The sequence below is a fragment of the Pseudophryne corroboree genome, chromosome 6, assembly GCF_028390025.1.
Source record: "Pseudophryne corroboree isolate aPseCor3 chromosome 6, aPseCor3.hap2, whole genome shotgun sequence".
Classification (NCBI taxonomy): Eukaryota; Metazoa; Chordata; class Amphibia; order Anura; family Myobatrachidae; genus Pseudophryne; species Pseudophryne corroboree.
In genome coordinates, this window is record NC_086449.1 from 55,128,058 (window position 1) to 55,148,454 (window position 20,397).

General features: G+C 44.5%; 1 long non-coding RNA gene across 1 annotated transcript in view; it reads right to left on the reverse strand.

Annotated features, from left to right (window-relative positions):
• Positions 1–19,707, reverse strand: part of LOC134936113 (uncharacterized) — a 61,639-nt gene extending 41,932 nt beyond the window's left edge. The window contains exon 1 of the long non-coding RNA XR_010180455.1: positions 19,615–19,707. This is a non-coding gene — a long non-coding RNA (uncharacterized LOC134936113). The remainder of the gene's footprint in view (positions 1–19,614) is intronic.
• Between the last annotated feature and the right edge of the window lie 690 nt (positions 19,708–20,397).

Genomic DNA, 20,397 nt, shown 5'->3' on the forward strand with positions numbered 1-20,397 from the left:
AGTAAAGGTTCAGGGGTTTTAAATTTAAAATGGGTCTGACCGAACCGTCCAGTTTTGGAACCACAAACAGAGTTGAGTAGTACCCCTGCCCTCTTTGAAGCAGGGGAACCTCTACCACCACGTGTTGCAAACACAATCTGTGAATCGCATGTAACACTATCTCCCTTTCCAGGGGTTGTTTCGGTAGGGCCGTTTTGAAAAAAACGTCGAGGAGGCACTTCTTCGAAATCCAACTTGTAACCCTGGGAAACAATTTCTATTGCCCATGGATCCACCTGTGAGTGGAACCAGACGTGGCTGAACAGTCGAAGACGTGCCCCCACAGGAGCTGACTCCCTCCGGGGAGCCCCAGCGTCATGCGGTGGATTTAACAGAGGCCGGGGAGGACTTCTGTTCCTGGGAACTAGCTGTGTTGTGCAGCTTTTTCCCTCCGTCCTTACCACTGGCAAGAAAGGATGAACCACGTGCTCTCTTGCTTTTATTGGAACGAAAGGACTGCATTTGATAATGAGGCACTTCCTTAGATTGTGAGGGAATATATGGTAAAAAAATGTATTTACCTGCCGTAGCCGTGGAGACGATATCCGAGAGGCCCTCTCCAAACAATTCCTCACCCTTGTAAGGCAACAACTCCATATGCCTCTTTTAATCGGCATCACCTGTCCATTGCATGTGCCACAAGACACGTCTAGCAGAAATCGACATAGCGTTGACTCTAGAACCTAGTAGACTAACGTCTCTTTGGGCATGCCTTATATATATATATATATATATATTTATATATATATATATCGAACTGGTAACCGGCACTCTCACTTCATCGTCATCCTGCCGCGGTGCACATTAATTTGGTACGTACATTCCTCCAAGATACGGCACTCAGCGGACTCGTTCAATAAGTAAAACTCTAACAGCAGTTTTAGCAACGTTTCGGCTTTAATTAGCCATTTTCAAGCAACATCATAACATGGTATCCTTATCTAGGGGTTCAATCTCCGCAGATAAGATATCTGTCTACGCTGCTACAGCGCTATAAACCCATGCCGACACAATCGCCGGTCTGAGTAGTATACCAGAATGTGTGTAAATGGCCTTCAAAGTACTTTTACTGCATGCTATCTGCAGGATCCCTGAGGATAGCTGTAAAGACAGCGCTACCTTTTTGGGTAAACGTGTCAATGCCTTGTACACCCTAGGGGAAGATTCCCATCGTATCCTGGCCCCATTAGGGAAAGGATACTCCCTGAGAATTCTTTTTGGTAAGCTGCAGCTTCTTGTCTGGAGATTCACGCTCTTTTTCTTCATGAGAGGAGGGAAATTTACCTCAGCTTTCATCCCCTTAAACATGTGTACCCTCGTGTCAGGGACAGATGAGTCATCAGTGATAAGCAAAACATATTTTATTACAATAATCATATATTGAATACTTTTCTGCCAATTTTGGCTGTACTTTGCATTATCGTAGTCGACACTGGAGTCAGACTCCGTGTCGATATCAGTGTCTATTATTTTGGATAGTGATCGTTGTGAGACTCTGAAAGTCCCTGTGACATAGGGACAGACATGGGTAGATTCCCTGTCTGTTCTCTAATTTTTTGTGTAATAAATTCATCTTAGCCCTTAATTTCACATATCCCATCAGGCGTCGGCGTTGTCGACGGAGACACCACACACACCCACATTTGCTCCATCTCCTCCAAAGGAGAGCCTTTTACCTTAGACATGTCAACACACACATACCGACACACCACACACTCAGGGAATGCTCTTCTGAAGACAGTTCCCCCACAAGGCCCTTTGGAGAGACAGAGAGAGTATGCCAGCACACACCCTAGCGCAATATGACCCAGGAAAAACACCACAATTTTATGTTTACCCCGTAGCGCTTTTATTAATATCTGCAACGAATTATGCCCCCCCCCCCCTCTTCTTTGAAACCCTCTCTTCTACCGTGGTATAAGCAGGGGAGAGTCCAGGGAGCTTCCTCTCAGCGGTGCTGTGGAGAAAAACATGGCGCTGGTGAGTGCTGAGGGAGAAGCCCCGCCCCCTTGGCGGGGGGCTTCAGTTCCGCTAAAAGTGTCAAATTGGCGGGGGCTCATGCATATATACAGTGTCCAGCTGTATATATGCTCTCTTTATCCAAATAAGAGGTTTATATTGCTGCCCAGGGCGCCCCCCCCCCCCCCCCCCGCCCCCAGCACCCTTACAGTGACCGGAGTATGTGAGGTGTATGGGAGCAATGGCGCACAGCTGCCGTGCTGTGCGTTACCTCAGTGAAGCTCACAAAGTCTTCTGCCTCCTTTTGAAGCCTTCTTTCTTCTCATACTCACCTGGCTTCTGGCTCTGTGAGGACGGCGGCGCGGCTCTGGGACGAATGTCCAGGGCGAACCTGTGTTCCGACTCCCTCTGGAGCTAATGGTGTCCAGTAGCCTAAGAAGCAGAGCTTATCATTTAAGTAGGTCTGCTCCCCTCTCCTCTCCTCAGTCCCTCGATGCAGGGAGTCTGTTGCCAGCAGTGCTCCCTGAAAATAAAAAACCTAACAAATATACTTTCTTAGCAGGAAATTCAAGGCAGTGGCCCTCCTGGTGAGTAGAGGAGTCGGACAATTGAGCTAGGCCAAGAGAGGTGGTTAGATAGAGGAGTTTGGATGCATGAACAGATTGCAGACTGTCAAGAGCTATATTGAAATCGCCCATAATGATGGTGGAGATATCAGAGGATAAGAAGTGTGGGAGCCCAGGAGGGCGATAGATAGCTGCAACACGCAGAGAGAACAGGGTGAAAATCCTGATAGAGTGAACTTCAAATGATGTGAATGCGAGTGATGGAACCTGAGGTAGAACAGTGTATGTGAAAAAATGTGACAGTAAGATTCCAACCCAACATATGAGTGACGGCCTGCGGGTGAGGGGTACGTACATATGAGAGACAGGCTGCCAGTGAGGGGTACATTTGAGAGAAGGGCTGACGTTGAGGGGTACATTTGAGAGACGGGCTGCCGGTGAGGGGTACATTTGAGAGATGGGTTGTGGGTGAGGGGTATTGCGAGAGACGGGCTGCGGGTGTGGGGTATATTTGAGAGACGGGCCGCGGGTGAGGCATACTTGCCTACCTGACCCTCCCCATGAGGGAGAAAATGCTCTGTTCCTGGACTTTCCTGGTAATGTATGATTGCCATCACCTGTGGTGAGCTAGGTAATTGATAAGAAAGGTGTTTCACCACAGGTGATGGCAATCATACATTACCAGAAAAGTCCAGGAACAGAACATTTTCTCCCTCATGGAGAGGGTCAGGTAGACAAGTATGGGGTAAGGGGTATATTTGAGAGACGGGCTGCGGGTGAGGGGTACATATGAGATACGGGCCACGGGTGAGGGGTACGTATGAGAGACGGGCCGCGGGTGAGCGGTATATTTGATAGACGGGCCGCGGGTGAGTTGTATAGACAGCACGCCTCCACAGATACCTTTATTTCTAACTAAACTGCACCACCTATTCCGGATGGATTGGGTGGAAGCTATTGTTGATAAAGGTAAACTAGTGGGTCGATTTTTTTACTTTGTGGGAATCTTATATTTCCAGTCTACCCCTCACCACGCGGTTACAGATTCATAATAGTTTAAAGAACACCACGTGGTATCAAACTAGACTAGCAGCACAAGACCAACCTATATCATTGGTTTAAGGACTGGGGGTTGATGGCGGCTCCCCTCAAGGCTATTCATATTATTCATAATAACACGAGTGACTCCTAAGAATCATTGTATACTGTGTATTACCTTTTATTGCTTTCTTATGACACTATGTGAATTAATGGTACAACGCTCAATTGTAAAGTGTTTCATTACGAATGTTAAAATGCCAACATGATCTTTATATGTACATTCCATGATGTCTAAAAAAAAAATAGTTTAAAAAAAAACCTCTATGGCAGAGATTCCCAAATGTGGTCTTCAAGGCACCCCAACAGTCCAGGTTTTAAATGTATTCATGTTTGGCCACAGGTGACTTAATTAGCAACTCTGTCAATTTAATTTAACCATCTGTGCTGAGCCATGGATATACCTAAATCCTGGACTGTTGGGGTGCCTTGAGGACCGCGTTTGGGAACGTCTGCTCTATGGGAACAATAGGTTGTTGTTATTGGCAGAAGATCTCAGTAGAAGGCTCTAGGGGTCTCACTCATATGTCTGGGTCTTTCATAACTGGGTCCAGATAGGAGATAACAAATTCAGAAACAAAGTCCACATGTTCACATGGGAATGGACATCCCAATTTTTTTCTTAAAACTAATAGAACAGAGCTGGCCAAACCAGTCCTCGAGATCTACCAACAGTTCACATTTTCCAGACCACCTAGCTGGTGCACAGGTGTAGTCATTACTAATTAAGATGTGCTGCATTCATTCCTAACTGACAATTCTACAGATCCCTAGGAGGCCTGGAAAACATGAACAGTTGGTAGATCTTGACAGGGCCGGCGACAGGGGGGGTCAAAGGGGACACCTGTACCGGGCCCCAAGACTAAGAGGGGCCCCAGGGATACACCACTTAGTGGCCGGCAGTGATGTTAGTCATCTTGTCCAAATATGGCAGCGACCTGTAGAGAGTGACAGGAGCCTCTCACACACAGTGACTGTGTGGCGCGAGTGTGCACCCGCTCATCCGGGTCCAGCTCAGTAATGGGACATGGCAGCTCCCCTGACCATGATTCCCGTGCCCTGTGCCGGCCTCTTCTGTAGTGGTGTGAGGTCTGCATGGTACCTGCTGTTCCGGTCTAGATACTGGGGAGTGCAGCGCAGGTGAGTCTTTCCTCATGTTAAGAGTTTCTTATATATAATCTGAGGGGGCCCCAGAGACAACACTGTACCGGGCCCCAAGATTTCTGTTGCCAGCCCTGGATCTTGAGGACCGGTTTGGCCAGCCCTGTAGTAGATTAAAAGAATAGCAAGGATATAGAAGTCAGCCAGGGGTAAATATGTTTAAAATTAGTTTCCTGTAACAAAATAATATCAGCCTTTTGTCACAAAGAATTACAGTGCCATAAATAGGATTTTGGTTACCTACCGGTAAATCCTTTTCTTGTGGTCTGTAGAGGATGCTGGGGTCCACGTTAATACCATGGGGTATAGATGGGTCCACAAGGAGCCATTTGTACTTTAAGAGTGTGGGCTGGTTCCTCCTCTATGCCCCTCCTACCAGACTCAGTCTAGAAACTGTGCCCGAAGAGATGGATATCTTCGAGAGAAGGATTATACACAGATAGTGGCGAGATTCACAACAGCTCACACATACAAGGCAAATCAAGCTAACTAGCTTGAAACTCAGCAGCCGCTGAAACATTACTTACCAAGTAACAATGCAGTACTCAACTAAAACAAAGTTGTACTGAACCAAATAACGATATCAGGAAAACAAAGTGCTGGGCGGGTACCCAGCATCCTCTACAGACTACGAGAAAAGGATTTACCGGTAGGTAACCAAAATCCTATTTTCTCTTACGTCCTAGAGGATACTGGGGTCCACATTAGTACCATGAGGATGTACCAAAGCACCCAAAACGGGAGGGAGAGCGTGGAGGCTCCTGCAGAACAGATTGACCAAATTTCAGGTCCTCAGGAGGCCAAAGTATTGAACTTGTAGAACTTTGCAAACGTGTTCGACACAGACCAAGTTACTGCTCTGCAAAGTTGTAACGCCGAGACACCCCAGGAAGCTGCCCAGGATGACCCCACCTTATGAGTAGAGTGGTCCTTAACAGATGAAGGACACGGCAATCCCACCATAGAATACGCATGGTGGATAGTGAACCTAATCCAGCGAGAGATCTTCTGCTTAGAAGCAGGACACCCCATTTTCTTGGGATCATACAGGACAAACAGCGAGTCTAATTTTCTATGATGAGCAGCCCTCCTCAAATAGATTTTTAGAGCCCTTACAACATCTAAGGACTTTGATGAAATTGAGAAGTCAGTCGCAACTGGCACCACAATAGGTTGGTTGATATGAAATGCCGACACAACCTTCGGAAGAAACTGCTGACGTGTCCATAGCTCAGCTCTATCTTCATGGAAGATCAAGTATGGGCTTCTACATGACAAAGCCCCCAACTCTGACTCACGTCTAGCAGAAGCTAAGGCCAACAAAGTGACAGCCTTCCACGTGAGAAACTTGACCTCAACCTCCTGTAGAGGTTCAAACCAGTCCGACTGGAGGAACTGCAACACCACGTTAAGATCCCAGGGCGCCGTAGGCTGTACAAAGGTAGGTTGGATGTGCAGAACTCGCTTCAAAAGAGTCTGAAACTCAAGGAGGACAGCCAACTGTTTCTGGAAGAAAATGGATAGGGCCAAAAATCTATACCTTTATGGATCCCAACCTCAGGCCCATATCCACACCTGCTTGCCGGAAGAGGAGAAACCATCCCAGTTGAAACTCCACCATAGGAAAATTCTTGGACTCACACCAAGATACATATTTTTCCAAATATGATGGTAATGTTTAGATGTTACTCCTTTCCTAGCCTGTATCAGGGTAGGAATAACCTTGTTCGGAATGCCCTTCTGAGCTAGTATCTGGCATTCAACCTCCATGCCATCAAACGCAGCCACGGTAAGTCTTGATAGGCGAACAGCCCATGCTGCAACAGGTCCTCCCGAAGAAAAAGAGGCCTTGGCTCATCTAGCAGTAGATCCAGAAGATCCGCGTACCAAGACCTTCTTGGCCAGTCTGGAGCAATGAGGATCGCTTGAACCCTTGTTCTCCTTATGAGCTGTAGCACTCTTGGAATGAGTGGGAGTGGTGGAAACACGTACACCCACTGGAAAACCCACAGAGTCACTATGGCATCCACCGCCACTGCTTGTGGGTCCCTCGACCTGGAACAATATCGCAGAAGCTTCTTGTTGAGATTAGAGGCCATCATGTCGATTTGAGGTACTCCCCAAAGATCTGTTACATCCTTGAACACCTCCGGACAGAGACCCTACTCTCCTGGATGGAGATTGTGTCTGCTTAGAAAGTCAGCCTCCCAGTTGTCTACTCCCAGAATGAAGATTGCTGACAGCACCAACGCGTGTTTTTCTGCCCAGAAGACGATTCTTATTACCTCTGACATTGCAGCTCTGCGTTCCGCCCTGTCAGTTGATGTAAGCTACTGTCATTACATTGTCCAACTGCACTTGAATGGTCCGATTTCTCAGAAGATGGGCCGCTTGGAGAAGACCATTATAGACGGCTTTCAGTTCTAGAATGTTTATCGGCAGGCCGGCTTCCAGACTTGACCACCTTCCTTGGAAGGTCTCCCCTTGAGTGACTGCGCCCCAGCCCTGGAGACTTGCATCCTAGGTTAGAAGGATCCAGTCCTGAATCCCGAACCTGCAGCCCTCCAGAAGTTGAGGTAGTTACAACCACCAGAGGATTGAAATCCTGGCCTTTGGTGACATATATATCCTCAGGTGCATATGTAGATGGGATCCCGACCACTTGTCCAGAAGATCCAGTTGGAAGGACCGAGCATGAAACCTCCCATACTGAAGAGCCTCGTATGAGGCCACCATCTTTCCCAGAAGGCGAATACACTGATGAACAGACACCGGGAATATTGTTTGTATCACCAACGCTTTTCCCTTTGTAAGAAACACCCTCTGCACTTCTGTGTCGAGTATCATTCACAGAAAGGACAACCTCCTGGTTGGTTCCAAATTTGATTTTGGAAGATTCAGGATCCAACCGGGTTCCCTGAGCAGGTGGGTCATGAGAAGGATGGACTGTAACCGCTTCTCCTTGGACGATGCCTTTATCAGTAGATCATCCAGATATGAAATTATGTTCACCCCGTCTGTGGAGGAGAACCATTATTTTCATCATCACCTTGGTGAAAACCCTCGGTGCTGTGGAGAGGCCAAATGGCAGAGCCTGGAACTGACAGTCCAACAGTGCATATCGGAGATAAGCCTGATGCGGCGGCCAAATCGGATATGGAGGTACGCATCCATGATATCCAGGGATACCAGGAAATCCCCCACTTCCAGATCTGATATCACTGCCCTTAGAGACTCCATTTTGAACTTGACCTCCTTCAGAAAGGGGTTTAGTGATTTTAGGTTCAGAATGGGCCTGACCAAACAATCCGGTTTCAGTATCACGAGAAAAGGTTTGAATAGTAACCTTTGTTTTGCATATGAGGAAGGACCAGTACAATTACCTGTGCCTCCACCAACTTCTGGACGGCTGCCTGCAGGACAGCCCTGTCTGCCAGCAAAGCTGTCAAGCCTGATTTGAAGAATCGGTGAGGAGGGAGATCTTGAAATTCCAGCCTGTACCCTTGGGACATGATATCTTACACCCAGGGATCCAGGCCGGACGACACCCAGAGATGACAGAAATGCCTGAGTCTCGCTCCCACCTGCCCCACCTCCAGGGCGTGCAGTCCACCATCATGCAGAGGACTCCGGCGTACCTAAAGCAGGTTTCTGGTCTTTCATGGCTTGGCAGCCCGAAAGGGCTGCAATGCAGTTGAAGAAAAGGGTTTCTTCGTAGCAGGTGCAGCTGAGGAAAGAAAAGGTGACTTACCCACTGTAGTCGTGGAGATCCACACATCTAATGCTTCCCTAAAGAGAGCCTGACCTGTGTAGGGTAGGGTCTCCACACTTTTCCTGGATTCTGCGTTGGCAGACCACCGTCACAGCCACAGTCCTCGACAAGCTGAGACAGACATGGAAGAAATTCCTGCAGCCATGGAACCCAGGACTTTCATGGTTTCTACCAGAAATCCTTCTGAATCCTGAATGTTACGCAAAAACAATTCAACATCAGGTTTATCCATAGTATCCAAACCTTCAAGTAACGTGCCTGACCACTTTACTATAGCTTTGGCAATCCAGGCACTGGCAATAGTGGGACATAGTATAGCCCCTGAAGCCGTGTACATGGATTTGAGCATATTATCAATTTTATAATCAGCCAGCTATTTCAAGGTGGAGGTTCCTGCAACAGGTAAAAACTACATTTTTTGAGAGTCTGGATAAACGCGTCAACAATGGACGAGTTTTCCAAATTTTTCCTTTCCTCCACAGGGAAAGGAGATGCCACCTGGACCCTTTTAGGGATCTGGATTTTTTTCTCAGGGTTTTCCCAAGCTTTTCCAAAAACAGCATTTCATTCTTTTGACGCAGGGAAGGTTAGAGAGGCTTTCGTATTTTCAGTGAAGTAAGCCTCCTCAACCTGCTCAGGTGTTGTTCAGCAATATTCAACACATCCCTGATAACCTCTATTATCAACTGCACCCCTTTAGCAAGGGATGCTGACCCCTGCAACATCACCGTCCTCAGTGTCAGAATTGGTATCCGTGTCATCTTGCATAATCTGTGTAAGAGCACTTTTTGGGAATATACAATGGGGGGCTCTGAGGTAACAGACCTGGGCCAGACTGCCATAGAGTTTTGTAAAGCCTGAGTTGCAGACTCATTCTGTGCAACCCTAGTAGAAATCTGAGAAATCATAGATTTGATAGAGGATAACCACTCAGGCTCCCTTGCTGGAATCTGTGCTAAAAGAGTGCAATCCTGAATACATGGAATGAGATAATCCTGAGAGGAAATATCCTCTGCAGCATATGACACAGACTCCCTGGACATAGCTTAATGGAGACCACAGACACTCCACACATACACAGGGGAGGGCAGAGAGAGTTTAACCCCCAAGAATGGCAAGAGAGACACAGAGATTGGAGCCAACCCACACACAGCGCTTTTTAGGTAAAGGGAGACCCCTACTGGTGCTTACTGTGCACCTTAATAGGTTACACAGTCTGTATACAGACTCCCCCACCTTCTACAACCCACTGGTACCGTGAGAGATAGCTGGAGTTGTTCTGGAGGGACTTGCTCTTCACTGACAGCATTGTGCAGACAGGAAAAAGGCGATGAACGTTGCTGGGTCCAGTCTGAGAAGCTCCGCCCCCAAAATGGCGCTGTCTTCCCGCTCTTCAGAAGGTTATACTGGCCTGAGGAATTATGCTGGAAGCGATCCAGGGGCTGGAATGTCAGTGTAGGGTGTAGGTGCTGGCTCAGGGCACCCCTCACAGCGCCGCACTATGTACTGCTGATCCCTGGAGCGCTGTTAGTACTGCGCTCCATACCCTGTTGCCATCTTCACACCGCCCCCCCCCCCCCCCCCCCCCGCTTGCTAGGAGGGTCGGTGACTCACTCGCCACCAATCTTCTGGCTCTGTAAGGGGTTGGCGACATGCTGCTGGGGTGAGCGATGCTGTGGCAGGGAAGATCGATACCCTCAGGAGCCCAGTGTCCTGTTAGCAGAGATAGTGGCTCAGACACTGCAGGGCAGACACTACTCCCCCCTTAGTCCCATGAAGCAGGGAGGCTGTTGCCAGCAGCCTCCCTGTAAAATAATAAACTCTAAAATAACATTTTTCTAAAGAAGCTCTGTAGAGCTCCCATAGCTGTGACCAGCTCCTCCAGGCACATTTTATAAAATGGGTCTGGTAGGAGGGGCATAGAGGGATGAGTCAGCCCACACTCTCAAACTCTTAAAGTGCCAATGGCTCCTAGTGGACCCGTCTATACCCCATGGTACTAATGTGGACCCCAGCATCCTCTAGGACGTAAGATAAATTATCTTATTGGGACAGTTTAGCCCATTAACATTTGAAAGAGACAGCATTATTCTAAAGCGGCTATCAGCCATTTTGTATAATGGCAGCCATTCTAGATGTATTTCAAGCTATTTTTTATAGGTTTGTAAGTAATGCTGACATTTATATGATATATGGATGAGACCCTTAGGCCTAGCAACCTGTATAAGAAATATGCACTCCAACATAATGCTAATGGTCAAGGATCAGCTCAGATGCATATATGGGTTATTAGTCCTACCTACCCCTTTACGAGTTTATTAAGTTCATTTCTATACTTGCATAAACAAAACTTATTGATAAAAGAAATATGGTAAGAAGCAGTAGCTTGTTAAAAAAATTATAACCTTTAAGGTCAAACAACTCCCTATATGTATATGGTAGCACATTAGCCTAATAAGCCTAAAATAATTCACACCTGCAGATTAAAGGAGTTTTTTGGCAAGATTCCCAAATTTTGGCAAGATGCCCAGAAAAATTACCTTAAACCGTTTTAAAGGAATTTCAACAGTTTTAAATATAAAATCATCTTTATAACTGTTGTAAGCTTTTTATTTAATAACTAAAAGCACATATAATGCTATCAAATAAGTTTCAACCCAATAAGTAGTTATGTGATTCTATGTCTCATAATTTGGTATTGATTAGAATGATTCATTGGAATAATAAATGAACATAGCCAGCTGGTATATGTAATTTCCTTAAATTAAGTACATAGATATTTCTGTGAGAAACTATTTTGTTAAGAGCAATATGATTTCTCCAGCTGTAGTCACAAGGCAATTTAGTTAACTCCCAGGCTAAGATAAAACTTTAATTGCATGATGAGAACATTAAAGTAGTATGTTTTGGAATGTCCAGGTGACAATGGAAAGAAGGCTTTCAAGATTAATGTCCAGATGGCGATAAGAAGGCCTTCTCATTAAATTAATGAGTAAACAGTGATAAGAATATATTCAGGAATGCTATAATTGGTTTCATTAAATAATTGTTTGTCTTTGCACACAGTGTACTTAGATTGGCTAACACACTGCCATACCTTTATTCCTTTGTTCATTTGTGTATAAATAAAGGCTCCTAGAGCAACGAGTCAGATCAGAAATGACCTGCTGAGCTTCTACATATCTCCTGTGTGTTGTCTCATTATTTATGGTCTCCAGCTGGCTGCTAAGTACAGAGCCATTGACTGACATATAAGGGTATTTAACGGACAACTGAAGGATATTGATATTCAGAGTCTATCTCCAACAGTTACATGGGGGCTTGTGACCTGGGTTCACTAATGCTCCTGCCAGCAGATGATGCTCGTATACAACCACTGACAAAAACCCTGGTGAGTAATCTAAAGATTGATTTTCAACTTGATTGCTCTCTCAGTGTACATTTACAAAAAAAAAGTTTTTCTCTTTCTCAATGGACATGTCAGCATTGTAAATGTTCATTATTATTATGGTATAATCTTAAGCCTGAACCAGAATATTGTGAAGTTAAGGGGATATTGCCACAAAGTGATTTCAGTTTTGTAGGGAACCACTGTCTAGATTGTCGTGCACACATTATAAGACATATTGTATATTGTAATTTAGACTTAAGGGTAAGATGGACTCAATAGAAATGGAGTTCGGGTATCATTGCCCTAAGTGCATGCTGGAGTCAATAGAGAGGGGGCTCAGGTATGATTGCCCCAGGTGTATGGGACACATAATTTTTCAAACTCCAGGGGACTATATTCCAAAAATAGCAGGGGATGGGGGGTATTCCAAGAATACCAGAGGCAACAGAATACATGATACGGGGATGAATTTATGTAGGATGAGGTACAGATTCCCAGAGTAATATAACAATAATCATAGGGACACACCTCAGCAGTACAGAAGAAGCAGTCTTTTATACAGGGCTCACTTGGGTAGCATTGGTGATTGATTTTCCACCATCACAAGGAGGAACAGGCAATGCCACAACACCAGTCATCTGTCCACAGATGGATTTGAGAAACTCTTTGGCCACAAGGGTAGAGGTGTTTATTCAGAGCCGCCTCCTGGACTATATATGGTTACAGCCCTTAAAGATGTCACAAGGTGAACTGATCCTTCATGAGTTGGGTGCTCATGTAGGAAAACCAGGGAGAGGCCTCCCCTGGGGATTTTCAGTGATAGGGAGGGGCAAAAGGCACGTAATGATATTGGTGCGATTTTTAAAAGGGCAAACTTTCCAGAGGAAGGGACACTGGATCCTGACCAATGGAGAAGGCTTGAAGGAAATAACAAACACTGAATTAATAAAAAGGGTTTTTCTGACACTAAAAATTTGGCAAACTGTCTCAGGAAATTAAGGTTCAATACATTACCTGTATATATAGAAATAATAATGCCACAGGTCTTGGCAACATAATGCTCCTAGAAAAAAAACAGACTTTGCACATGCATTGATTTATTAGAGAGAAATGTCTAACCCTCTGTTATAATTTTTATATTACATGCACACTGCTGCAGATTACAGGGAAACAGCAATGTGTACATGTAGTGGAAACTGCAGTTTTGCTGCCCCCTCATTTATAAGCTGAAAGGTTTTAATGTGGCTCAGGAAAGAGTTAAAGAAAAAGTATGTATAAATAATGCTTCTGCGTGAAAGAGCATACTGTAATATGTACACACATACAGATGTAAAATGTTTATGACTGTAAATTATATTAATGGGTAGTCACGCATACTTATGTAGATTTATATATTTCTATAAGTCATTTTAAATATAAGCAATGTGTATTCTAGTTTTGGTTTTAAAAAAAAAGTTCTCAGCTGTTAGGTATTTGGAGACAGTAGTATAGTGACTCATTACTACTGTACTTTGATCTTATTTGAAATACCTAAAGTTTCTGAAATACAGTTTTAATGAAGGGGAAAATTAATCCGATATTACAACCCCAGACATATTGATCAGGAACATTACACACCATGGTTTCAGTCTGATATGTTGAGAATTGTAAATTAAATTCCAGATATAAAGGAAAAATCCTGCTGTATATATATATATATATATATATATATATATATATATATAGATCCAGAAAAAAGAACGGCACTGGAGACAGTGTACTATGTATTGGGCCTGAGGAAGGGGCAGATGCCCTGAAACGGCTGTTGCCTTTTGAATACAAGTTTCTTCTGCATATTGCTGTCTCCAGTGCCGTTCTTTTTTTCTGGATCTATGTGAATTTCTTGTCCTGGCACGGAGCAAGTTGTGGACAGAGCTGAGGAGTGCCGACTGCTTTGCATGGCCACTAGCTTTCTCATGCACCCCTGTGTGGACTTTATTATCCTGAACCTGTCTCAGCTGTTCTTTAGCAATCATCTTTGAGCCAGTGCAATAGGTGACTAGTGTGCCTTTAAAAGCCATAAAGTCTGTGGCAGGTACACATTACATCTAGCAGGCAGATGATGCAGCAGTGTGGTAGTCAGGTTTTAAGACTCTGTGATAGTGTAGGACCTGCATGAAGGTGGGGTACCTTGAAAATCGGTATGCAGGCTTCCGTGCATTAGCAAATCCACCAACTAAACCCCCATCATTTATTTATTGAATTGTTGATAAGTGAGTTTACTTTGGTGAGTGCTGGGTTCTCTGTTTGTATTTATTAGAGCAATGTAGTCATGGGCTACATGCACCCCGCCCTGTGAGTGGTAAATACAGCTGTGTACCCCGCTTCTGTGGTGGAGAGTGCAGTGTTACATGCACCCCACCCTGTGAGTGGTAAGTGCATAGCTGTGCCCCGCTTCTGGTGTGGTGAGTGCTGTGGTTTTTCCTCTGTGTGTATACGAAGGGGTTAATCTATGGTTAGCTCTTATTAACCGTGGCCACTAGCTTTCTCATGCACCCCTGTGTGGACTTTATTATCCTGAACCTGTCTCAGCTGTTCTTTAGCAATCATCTTTGAGCCAGTGCAATAGGTGACTAGTGTGCCTTTAAAAGCCATAAAGTTTGTGGCAGGTACACATTACATCTAGCAGGCAGATGATGCAGCAGTGTGGTAGTCAGGTTCTAAGACTCTGTGATAGTGTAGATCCTGCATGAAGGTGGGTTACCTTGAAAATCGGTATGCAGGCTTCCGTGCATTGGCCAATCCACCAACTAAACCCCCATCATTTATTTATTGAATTGTTGAGGATAAGTGAGTTTACTTTGGTGAGTGCTGGGTTCTCTGTTTGTATTTATTAGAGCGATGTGGTCATGGGCTACATGCACCCCGCCCTGTGAGTGGTAAGTACAGCTGTGTACCCCACTTCTGTGGTGGAGAGTGCGGTGTTACATGCACCCCACCCTGTGAGTGGTAAGTGCATAGCTGTGCCCCGCTTCTGGTGTGGTGAGTGCTGTGGTTTTTCCTCTGTGTATATATATATATTTATTTTTTTATTTTCTTAAGCAAATGTCACAAGTATGTGGTATATACAGACCTTGCTGGATAGATTTAGAGCAAATTATTAGAACAGCAGTAGGCTCTGGAAAATATTCCCTTATGGAACAAATGGCTGCCCGAGATGCAGCTGGCGGTAGAGAAAGAAAATTGCAGACAGGCCAGCAGCAGACAAAAGATATACTAGAGCAAGTGGATCAAATCTCTTAGCAAGAGTACAGTGGAGATATTTCCAAATACAAGAAACCGCACCCGCAACACCAGATATTGTACAGAAAACAGACAATGTACGCCAGTACTAAGATAAACTTGTGGTTAGACAAGAGGATGAAGGATATCCAGTATGCGACACTGCAGGAGCCAGAATGTTAGAGACAAAGTTTTTTTACATGGTTTAAAGAATGAATTAAGATCTCAGCTTTTCCAGATACAGGTGCTGGAAGGAATAGAGGATGTGGAAAAGGAAAAGAATGACAAACGCATGTCTAAAACTCCTGCAGTGACTGTTCACTTGATACAGGGTACCCCAAAGGTATGGACCACAAGACCCAGGAGTGGATAAAAAGGAAAGCCACACCAAACAAGGAAACAAATGGATGCACAAGGTAATGACATGACTGGCAAATGTTTTTGGTGTAAGCTCCCAGGACATCAGAATCACTTTATTGCCAAGTATATCAGTGCACAATACACAAGGAATTTGTTTCCGATAGCCACCGCTCTCAGACAGTATACATACATAACAAGACCAAAACACACATGGGGAATAGCCGCCTGATAGGTACTTAGTTACATGTGCCAGGTTGAATTGTAGTTCAAATGGGCTCTGCGCCCATCGAATTTATTAGGGTAGTTGGTTGGGGAAAAAAACTGTTCCTGACTGTGTCTGCCGCGGTTCTCACTAGTTGTGAGCCATACCGCCTCCCTGATGGCAGCCTTCTGAACATGTTGTGAGCAGGGTGGGAGTGATCACCGATGATCCTTTCTACCCGCTTAGTAACCTTTGCCCGATATATATCCTCAATTGCCGTGAGATTTGTCGCTATGATTTTTTCCACTGCCCCCACTATTCGCTGTAGTCTGTTCCTGTCATGAGTTGAGGCTGAGCCAAACCACACTATTATCGAGGTGCAGATAATGGATTGGATAATAGCTGAGTAGAAGAGCACCAGGAGTTCCTGTGACAGTTTGAACTTCCTAAGTTGGTGTAAGAAGTACAGCCTCTGCTGGGCTTTCCCCACAATGCCATCGATCTTGGCCTTCCACTTCAGATCCCTAGCAATTGTGGAGCCTAAAAATCTAAAGGATTTGACTACCGCTACTGCGCTGCCCGCAACTGTTAGTGGGGGGAGTGTAGAGGGATGCTTCCTGAAGTCTATGATCATCTCAACCATCTTTGATCCATCATCAGAAGAAGGATTGCAGAAAATATCTTAGATTCACACAGAGACAACAGCAAACTTGTGACCAGCCAAATGTAAACCAACATGCACAAGATGACAGAGCATGAAGTTGCACAACCCCTGTGTCAGCGACAGTATCTGTGTATCCTGGGCAACTGACATTTCAATAAAAGGTACCATTACAGTGACTTTACCCACAGGACAAGAACTTGATTGTTTAAATAGACACAGGGGCATAAAGAACTGTTTTTGTGCACAACCAGATTCCTCCACATTTGCTTACAGATCAGGCCATCAAAGCAACTGTTTTGGGAGGTCAAGCCCTACCCCTGCAAGAAAGTAAGATGATACCCTTACTCATCAATAATGAAGCCACGCCTGTCCCAGCGGCATTCCTGACCTCACCCACCTGTCCAGTCAACCTTTTGGGAGCGGACATCCTAGTCGTAATGCAAGCAACAATCCAGTACACCACAAAAGGCATTAAGCGTACCAGCAACATTCCAGCAAAGATACAACCTGAAATAGAAGCTGCTATACAAGTCTACCTCCCGGGAAACGAAAGATGAAGAGGAACAGCAACTCCCAGCATGGACATCATCAGTCCCTGATAGATTATGGTTCAAGGAAAAATGGATGTGGGCCTTCGTAGAGTACAGCCAGTACAACTGCAACTGAAAAAAGGAACAGTACCAGTGTCCATCAAGCAGTACCCCCTTACTACACATAAGGGTAAACAATACAGCTGGACACGACTGCCCTGAAGGGGGGGGGGAGGGGGGCACATCACCAAGTGATTTCACTGAAACCCCTGTCTACAATATTACAAGCATGGAGACCCCTCTATCCAGTAAACATACAGCTGATACAGTATGTAGATGACCTGCTGATTGCCACCACCACTGAAAAAGGTGCCAAGAAGAGACAGTGTCCTTATTGAAGAGTCTGGAAGAACAAGACTGCAGAGCCTCAAAGAAGAAATTGCAGCTAGCAACGCAAAAGGTAATCTTCCTAGGATACTCAAGGTACCCGATATCTAACAGAAGAGAGAAATAAATTCATAAAGCAAGCTAAGATGCCAACTAGTGTCAAGCAAGTCAGATGATCATTCCTGGGCCTAGTGGGATACTACAGAAAATGGATACCTCTAGCACCTGTCTACATGCAAGCATTGTATGACAACACAGAAAGGAAGGGAGGGTCCACATCCTACACAGCAACAGATGAATGAAGCAATTGAACAATTGGAAGCAGCAGTTGCCTCATCTCCAGCCCTAGGACTACCTGACTACAGATTATCTTTTACCTTGTCTTGTCATGAAAAAGTAGGCCATGCACTGGGAGTCCTCAAATTAATGGACTAAAGCAAAGGCCAGTGGCCTACCACTCAAGCAAGCTTGACAACATTACTCAAGGAGCACCTACCTGCATCAGAGCAGTGGCAGCAGCAGTCCTAGAAGAGAACAAGAGCACAGGCATAGTGCTGAATCATGAGCTTATCATGAGCTTATCATCCAGGTACTGCATGCAGGTACAGAGAAGCTTCAACAAGCACCTGTCAACAGCGAGGCTGACCAAGTATGAAGTAGTACTGCTAAGTGCAACAAATGTAATCATCAAAAGATGTACTACCCTCACCCCAGCAACCCTTTTACCAGCATTAATAAAGGTGTTGAATCTCAAGATTCAAAAAGGAGGGAGAAACAGATTATCTTCCCTATTGATGGAGCAGCAAGAAGATGATGATGAGGGCCAGGAAGGTGGTCCAGAAAAGGAAGATACAGACAGATCATCATGGACGCAGGACCAGAGGGCCAGTCCAGAGCAAGATGATAGTTCTACTAATAAAAAATTTCTTTTTTTTCTTTTTCCCATGATGGTCTTTAATGGAACAAGAAACTCAACCTTTGCCACATGTTACAGATACAGCCCTACTCAATGCTCACCATGAGCTATATGTGGATGGTTCAAGATACTATGAGGATGGGATTCCTTATACAGGATATGCAGTAACTACTGTGGATTCAGGATCCTTACCATCCCAGCACAAGGTTATGGGCAAATATGGAAAAGCATAGACTTCAAGACAGCAAGTGGCAAAGATATACAACATGCTTCACTGATCAGACACCGGTTCAGAGCTCTGCAAGGGCCACAAAAAGTTGCAGTGATAACGATCCAGGCACACGCAATAAACGACACTCAAGAAACAAGAGGTAACAATCTGGCAAGATGCTGAAGCCAAGAGGGCAGCAAAATGCCCCCAGCAGAAAGGGCAAGCCTATACAGTAAAGTAACCATTCCAGCGCCAGACCAAAATGCCTGATTATGCTACACTGATCGAACTTCAGAACAAAGCAGGAGAGAATGAGAGAGTAGCCTGTGGATAAAGAAAGCAACCAAACAACCAGTGAATGTAGCAATCTACACTACACAGACAGAAGAAACAAAGCCTCAAATGCCTGATCTACAGGATTTGAAGACATTTCAGGAACAAGCAGGTCCTGAAGAAAAAGCAGCATGGAGGACACAGAAAAGAAAAAGAAATTGGCTTATGGAAATTAAAAGATAAGTTATACTTATGTGTTAAGTCAGCCATGGACTTACACACCTGGGAAAGGATCAAATGGGAAATTTAGTTAATGAAAGATGGATAGCTCCTGAATTTTATCCAGATGCATCCAAGTTTGTACTAGCCTGCTGGATATGTGGAAATGTCCAATCCAGGACAGAAGGTCAAGACAAGCCTTGGAGCAATCCCCAACAGTTGTTTTCCATTTTGAAGACTGCAAATTGACTATAAAAAGCTTCCAAAGATGTATTCGTAGCCACAGACATTTTCAGTTTTCAGTGACCAATGGCGAAAGCTACAGCAAAATCAGTAGCTAGAGAATTAAGTTCAGAAGTTTTTTGCAGATATGGAGTACCAGAAGTTACTGTATCAGATTAGTGAGTGTGTCACAGAAACCAGAAAGGGATGCTAAAGTGTTTATTTTTAGAACTAGTTAATAGTAGAACCACTCTCAGTAAAACCACAGGTTATTCACCTTATGAAATCTTGTTTAATAGTATACCTAAGATAGGATGTTATTATCCACAAGAGTTACAGCATAAATATGGTAATTTGACTGCATATGTTAAAAAAAGACTTACTGAAGAAACGGACACCTCTGTATTCTCTAGTTTTTGCCTCTCTCCCAGAATCAGGAGCAGATCTGAATCCCCTCAGGCTTTTACCAGGAGATTGTATCTGAAAGGACACGTGAAAAAGTCACTTAAGCCCAGATTTGATGGTCCATATCAAGTGTTGCTGAACACTCCCACTTCTGTGAAAATTGAGAGGGAGAGAATTGGGTCCCACTGCAAACTTGCCCAAGTTAAGTTTAAACAATGAAATACACAAACATGCAGAGACAAATTGGGCCTAAATCAGACAGGCCACTATGGGGCATTATATTTTGAACTTTAGTATTTATTGCATGACATTATATACCCAGACAGATAGAATGTGTTGTACATTTATCACTAATGAAACAGTTGATGCACAAGAAGTGGTTCAATGGCATGTCCAAGAAATAGAAAACTAAAAACATGCATATGCCAACAAAAACAATATCCCTGACATTCTAGAGGGTGACTGGGGATGGTTATCATGGCTAAATCCTACTTAGTGGTTTAGTGGAATCAAAGGATGGATTTTTGTAATTTTTATGTTTTTGTTAAACATTGGTGGCTTAGCAACTATAATATAGCCATGTTTTAAGATACTGCTTTGCTGTTTTTCAGTTTGCAAGAAACAAGTAAAGAACGGTTTTGATACTTCCAAGTTTAAGGACTTACAGAAAAGTCTGGCAAGAAAGAGCCGTGAAGTCTACTTTGATAGATATGAGTGAACGGTCATCAACCCACCGTCAGACAGAGTGAAAGCACCATCTT